The sequence below is a fragment of the Lepisosteus platostomus genome, chromosome 4 (genome assembly GCF_059453375.1).
Source record: "Lepisosteus platostomus isolate fLepPlt1 chromosome 4, fLepPlt1.hap1, whole genome shotgun sequence".
Classification (NCBI taxonomy): domain Eukaryota; kingdom Metazoa; phylum Chordata; class Actinopteri; order Semionotiformes; family Lepisosteidae; genus Lepisosteus; species Lepisosteus platostomus.
Window position 1 is genome coordinate 24,344,584 of NC_142614.1, and position 7,471 is coordinate 24,352,054.

Here is a 7,471-nt window from a genome sequence, read left to right on the forward strand (position 1 = left end):
CTGCCCTCGCATCATCCAGGTGGATGCTGCACATTGGTGGTGGTGGAGGGGAGTCCCCATTGCCTGTAAAGTGCTTTGAGTGGAGTGTCCAGAAAAGCGCTATATAAATGTAAGCAATTATTATTATAATTATTATTATTATTTGTTCCCTCAGGGGCAAATTGGTGATGCAATGGTTAGCATTGCTGTCTAACAGTGCTGGGGCCATGGGTTCAATTCCCAACCTAGGGTACTATGTGCGTGGAGTTTGTATGTTCTCCCTGAGTTTGAGTCTGATTCTTCTATCACAATACAAAGACATATTAGCAGGTAAATTGGCATCTGATTAAATTGGTCCTGGTGCAATTGTGTACAGTATGTGTCCGTTTCTGTGTGTGACCTGAGATGGACTGGTGTCCCATCCAAGGTGTATCCTTCCTTGTGTATCTGCAACCACAAATGAGATGAAGCAGTTAGAAAATGGATGGATAGGTGGAGTTGCTTCCTCTTCCTTGGAACAGCTCTGAGGTAAATGTGTAAAATTATTTACATACTGTACAAATCAATCTGCAATGTAGTCTAATTTAATCTAATCTAATCTGTACTTTGGCTAGAAAAACGCTGCAGGTAATAATTTAAGACCCAGTCTGTGGAAATACCTCACCTCTTAAGTCTCTTTTGAGAGATGATTCTGAGATGTCAGAAGAAATATTTTCTGATTGTGAGCCTGGATTTCATTAGATAAGCAGCATCTTCATTTCTGGTTCACTGTGAGAACAGAGCATTTTCTAGGCAGTAAAGGCCCTCATAAATCAGTCTTTACCCACAAACAGATTTGTGCAGCAAGAACAGAAGAAAACATAATGGATTACCGAAACAAAAAAGTTTATTAAATGGTTTAATGCATCATTCTTCATGTGTGTTTTGAATAATAAAAATTGGGTCCAAGTCCTAAGGAGAACTGGCCTCACAATCTAGGATTCCAAAATAAAAAAATGATTTGTATACTATTTTAATTTAACTCCACATTCTTAGGACAGCTGTCATTGCAAAGTTATTTGCCATTGCTTCTTAACTCATGCACATCATGCACAGGAATAAAACTGTTCCCAGCATTTTCCTAAGAAAAGATTCCTCACAAAAGGATAGGGTGAGTCCATTTCACTCAAAATAGTAACTTGTTGATCTTTTGTCAATCTAATGGTGAGGAAGATTAATGATAGTTTTAAGTGGCATAAAAAGTGTGTAGCATCATAATTAATTTTGTTCATTTCAAATGAAATGCTTTTTTTCTTAGAGCTTCTGAAAAATCATTGCTATACATTTTTTGCAAAAGTTACACCTACAACAGCTGAAACGGTTAGATGTGATGTGGGTCTTTTATTATGGCATTATTCTAATAGTGAACGCTTTTACAATTATTACAAAGAGCTGTCTGCCTCTGGTCTGGCAGACTCCCAGTTGTGACAGCACGGAGAGGATGCTGCTTCCCTTTGAAATGTGTGCTGACCTGAGCATCTTGAGTGGACTTACCCAATCTCAGCAGTTCTTCACTGGGGTTGCAATGCAATGCCTGAGGAATTCTTCTCACACTGGGCAAATGACAAAATAGTGTTGATGGGATTATAGGCCACAGCCTGCACTCTCAAGAAGCCCCTTTACCAATTGTTGGTACTGTACCAATTGCTTGGGAACCCCTGTCATTGCTGATTAAAGTATTAATTCAGGTGGGTAGCTGCGTCAGCATGCATAGGCTGCAAAGGAACAAGTAATAGTTTTATTCCATGCTGAAAAAAAAGAAGAAAGAGAACACAACGTTTCGGCTGTAGAGCCTTCTTCAGGTGTGAGAGAGACAGGGCAGTAGGCAAAGGTAAAGTAGCGGGAGAACAAAGGTTGGGAGGGAGGAGGAGTGAGAGCAGGGGACAGAAAGAGAGGCCAATCAAGAGGTGTGAAGTCAGAATGGGTGCAGAGAGGTGTGAAATGAAACTTCCAATGAATGGAGAAAATTTAAAAGAACAGTAGTCTGTCGTTAAGAGAAGGGAGAATGTGTGATCCTAGCTCAAGAATAATTTTGGTTTTGGTGGTCTTTCTGATGTATGATTAAAGTATTAATGCATCTGTAATTAAATTGTAGCAAGATATTACAACAGCAAAGTGTGTGTTTTTTTACAAGAAAGTTCCATATTTTTCAGAACACTGAAATACATGAAGGGTCATGCTAATACTGTAGCTTGAATTTGGTGTTCCCCATGCTTTGATCTACCTGGAGTTATATTAATTAAAGGAATATGAAAGAATATTGGTTCTATATGAAAGTAACCTGATTCATTGGAATGCTAGATAATCTTTTTGGTTTTGTTTGCCTGACATCATTGATTCAACAATGCACTCACTCTCAATAGACACTTTTAAGTTAATGACAAGGGATCCCTTAGTAGAAAGCTAATGAAAAACATTACTCTTTTAAATATTACACTGCTTCCCCATTCTCTTTCATCAAGAACAGATTATTTTTCCCATAAAGTAATTCTCATGGAATATTAGCAAACACTGTAGGATATAGAACATCATCCTTAAAAATATACTTAAAGCCACTCAGTTAATACATGAACATGAGGATGTTCAAAGTGACACAGTCCGATCACACATACAGTACATGCACAGTATACAGTATATGCATGTATACGACAGGTATTGTATATTATATTCATAACTATGTGGGGTTTAATCCTTCGCAATCAATATAAACAATCCCAAAAACATAAATTCAACTTTGAGTTTTAATTGACAACCATTAATCCTAACAAGCAAGTTCTGCTATGAACTATGAAAATGTGGTTGTTAAAGTGCACCATATATAGTTAGCTACTGTATACTGTAAGCATGGGAGGTCACAAACAAACTAATGTTCCATGGCATGGAAGATAGCCGAAGAGGATTATCTCTGATTTAGCACTTACTTAATCTTCAGTTACAGTACGTAGCCATCATATAAAAGGTAGTTTTTATAAAATGATCTCTGAACAGGGGCTGTTGTAGAAAGAGGACAAAGCAGAAATTCTCTGCTGCTTCCCTTGTGCCATGATAACCTTGCATGCACTCTACTGGAAGTGCAAGTTACAAACATTATGGTTAATCCTTACAAAGAAGTTTAAGCACAAGCATGGCAAGAGCTAAACATACACACCACAGGACGTTCAACTGTCTTTTCATGTCTGCTTTTCTTTGGAAACTCATGGATATACTCATGTCATTCACCTGCAGACCAGAACATCTGGTTACATCAGGCAAACAGACTCTTTCAGTCTTACACTCCAAATATTTTTTTGCCAAATACTACACTATTTATGTGCTCACTGTTTGTGTGCAAACTCAAATTACCATTCAGATAATGGATTTGTAGACTTCAATCTGTGCTACTGTGTAGTACAATGTACAGATAAAAAAAATAAATTCAGTTAATTCATACAAAGGCGTTTATGTCACCTGAATGATATATTTGGGATCCATAGTGTAGTATAAAACTCTTATATTATGTTCACTAATTAATCAGACATATGTCCCATGTGCAATTGTAAGGTAAAGAGTATCTAAATTGGAGTAAACTAGAAACTCAAGAGTGGTTTTGCATTGACAAGGAGTTTAGTTCACATTAAATATTTTTAACATTACAGTACTTTTTTTCTGGATAAAAAAAAACCAAGACAATGGCATGGTGACACTGCTGCCTCATAATTGTTTGGTTTTTTGTTTGGGTTTAACTCTGGATTGTTGCTTCCCATGGTGTAGGCCTTGCTACTGTACCTACACATCCAGAACAGACTGGGTGTTTTGTGACCCTTACCAATAGTGGATGTACTGTACTGTATGGATGCTGAAATGTGCTACCAAAAGGCAATCACTTTTTAAATCTAAGGAAGCCTGGAAAAAATAAAAACATACTGCAAATGACTTGGGAAGAATAATGTACCTTTATCTTCAGTACACCACAAACTTCAGTCAACGTTTTCAGTATATCAACATTTTACTTAGACTTTTTGAAGTCATGTTTTCAACTAGAGATGGACTTCTAAAGTTTATTCAAGTCCCTTTTTTGAACGTGCTTGTCTAGTTTCACTGTGTACTGTACATCAGGTTGTTCAAAATCTAACATTTGAAAAACAAAACATTTCAGTATACAGTAGACAAATAAATATCAGGACTAGAAGCAGTGCTCTAGAGCCAGCACTGTCTATCTGCTATCCCTCTTCAGTGATAAAGTACTTTATTTTTATGTACATGTTGTATTTTAGTAGAAGAGTATTCCTACACACTAAGTCACGTTATTTCTGAGATTAGCTCTTCACTTGAGAGATTCAATATTCCCTAATAATCCTATGAATAGTTCCTCTGCAGCTGCCATAAATGTGAAAAGCAGCATATCTGTGCATGCTGTGATATTCAGTGGGTTACTGGCTCTGGGATATGGTGGATCTATGAGAGCTGTTTCCTTTCTTTATGAAGATGTGAAAAGCCCAAACAGATTTGAAGTATCCTGCCATGTTAATGGCTTTGTAGAAATGTGGGTTGAAAGCATCTGATGCCAATGAGATTCCTGATGGTCTAGAAAGTGTGTCAATTTTCCTTCGGCTTTCTTCTGTTCCCCTGTCCCTGTGCAGCTCTAGTCGATTTTTTTTCTTTTGAAAATGTGTTTCTTAAGAGAAGAGGGAGGGGATGCTAGTTGTTCAGGGATCTAACATGCAATTTCAGATAATTAACTTCAATGCCGTTCCTTTGCCATGACTACATTTCTATGCAAACCTGAAATGTTAAATGGGAAGGCATCCTGGGGGAACACCATGAATTAATATCTTAATATCTAGAAATTGGTAAAGCTGAAACACATACAGTATCTTAAAAAAGATATATGGCCATATGTAGTCTTTTCATATTTACCCATCATCTAAACATAGCAAAAATACTTAGGTTTACTTTATTAACCGAAAGAACAAAAAAAAAAGTTGAGACAAAATCTCACAAATACAACCTGCGCTTTTGTGCACCAAAATGTACTCTGAGACCTTGTTCTAGAGGACTGCTGATCTGTCTGTGGAGGTGATGATTAAGCTGTACAAAGCTCCTGTAAATCCACTAGAATTATTGTACTATTCTAGTACTGTCAAGGCTAAAACAGGATATTTTCGGACAAAAGTATATTTTTAATCAAAATGGAAAACAGACTAATTTTATGATTTTCACACATACCCTCCTCTTAAACTAAGATTATTTTTTAATTAGACTACAAAATTGTTATGACTGCCTACCAGACAGTAATTAAAGTTCTACATGGTTACTGACATCAAAGGAAGAAGAACTGTATTTAATATAGTTCACAACAAAGATTCGAGAGAGATCACAACCAAGTTCAATAGCTTTAACTATGCTAAGTTGTAATCATTCCTGATGTCATTTCCTCCAGATAAAAAAATGAATGCTAAAACTATGAAAACTATGAATACTATACTATATGTAAGCTCTTTCTCTCCTATGTATGTGTCTTTTGCATCTTTCCTCCACCCCATCTCCACCTTTGCAACTGCCCCATGGTAACTCCTCACTCCACATGTGGGTACCAGCTTTCTCATCCTGTGCCCAGGAGGTTAACCCTCAGCCAGGTTGGTGAAACCAAATTTATTATGACTAAAACACTCCAAAACATTTTTCAATACACTTAATTCTTGGGCATTGTTATTCATAGTGAAAGAAAGATACTGTACTACTAACACAAAACAATGAGAATTGGGACACAAATAGCATTAAAAACTTTGTGGTAAGGAGTCTCTTTCTTCATATTCAGGAAAATGTACTAGAAAGCCATTGTAACAATATGAAGGATGACAGCTGTGCCCCTTATTTATCGTCAAAACAAATGGTAAAGTAGGGTTAATCCCACATAATAAATTTCTGTAACAGGAGCCGGTCCAGGCTCCCGTGAAGCGTAGTTCAGGACCCTATGCAGATGGTATAATCCGGAAGTAAGTGGAGTAGGACAACGGGGAGGAGACGACGAGGATGAGGGCAGGTTGACAAACAGGATGACACGGATGACAGTGAACTGGGGCTTGGGGGGCATGGCCATGGCAGACAAGTCCAAGGAGTCCAGGGGGAAATCCGTGGCGAAGTCCAAAGTCTAAAACCGGGTGATCCATCCGAGACGAAACAAGACGAAGGTTATAACCTGGAACGGGATCCGGTACAGGGACGGGGAATTAAAACAGGATAACGAGGCAGGCTTCCAGGTGTCCGTCTTCCAATGCTGAGCCCAGAATAGTGAGAGTGCTAGGCTTAAATAAGGAGGGGCAAGTTTGGGGGCAGTTGCATATGATCAGCAAAATACGAAAGAGCCAGAGTGCCCTTAAGAGGAGTGATTACAATTGTGACAATTTCTTAAAGGACTACAAATCAAATTATTTGCAAACATTTTCATGGAAACGTCAAGCTGATATCATGTTGTGCCCTTAATAAATAGTACTCTGCAAGCTACAAGGGTGTAGGACAGTTGATTTTGGAAAGCAGTCTTTTGCTGTGCATACCCTGTAGGTATTGTAGACCAAGGTCAAGGCATTTTTAGAAGGAAAAGTTTCAGATGTTTCAGAACCTCAATCTATAAAATTAGGAATATAATATCCACTGTTTCTCATCAGTAGAGACTTGGGAGAAAACAAGGAAAATCAAGTATGTACAGTGGCTTTGATCTCGTAATTGTATTATTTCCTCCACATTTCTGCCATTATTAAGGAAGTACTGTACGATGTATTCCCCCACCTATGATGTTTGAAAAACAATCTGGATAACAGTAACAAAGTATCAACGAAACAAATCAGTTTTAGCTTAATTCCTTTAATCTAATGCCAAGACCAAGGCTTTAGCTACATTTTCATTCAAATAGCCAGTGAATTAAGACAAAAGTTTATTGTAAATTCTATCACATCTATCACGTAAAAAAAGAGAGAAAAAAACAGTTTCCAACTGGACGTGAGTGAACACACAGCTGTATGTACAGTAACTGCACAAAAAACGTAAAACTGGCAATTGTATTTATTTGCTTTATTCTTCCAGAAAATAAAATTGATATATTTCCTGTTTTTTCAATAGCAGATTGTACAAAGTCTGCTGAACCATGGTTATACAACATATAAAATGAAAACCTAAAATGTATTTAGAATTACTGAACTTTTGGGGATTTTGGCAATTGCTAGTACTAACATTGTAGGAAATGTAGAGTTTTCTGTTACTCTGTATTGATGAACTGTGGTATTTTTATTAGCACAAGATTAGGTTTAGGCTTATAGTTAATTTAGGAAATTTTTAGGTTTGAATTAAAACTGAAGTTTTGGAATCTAACCTTAATAGTGATGTACTGCTAGTAGTTTTACAGGCTAGAGAAACATCCTCATTATCATTGTTCCAGTCTGAGATGTTCCATTTGTACATTAATAACAATCATATTTTA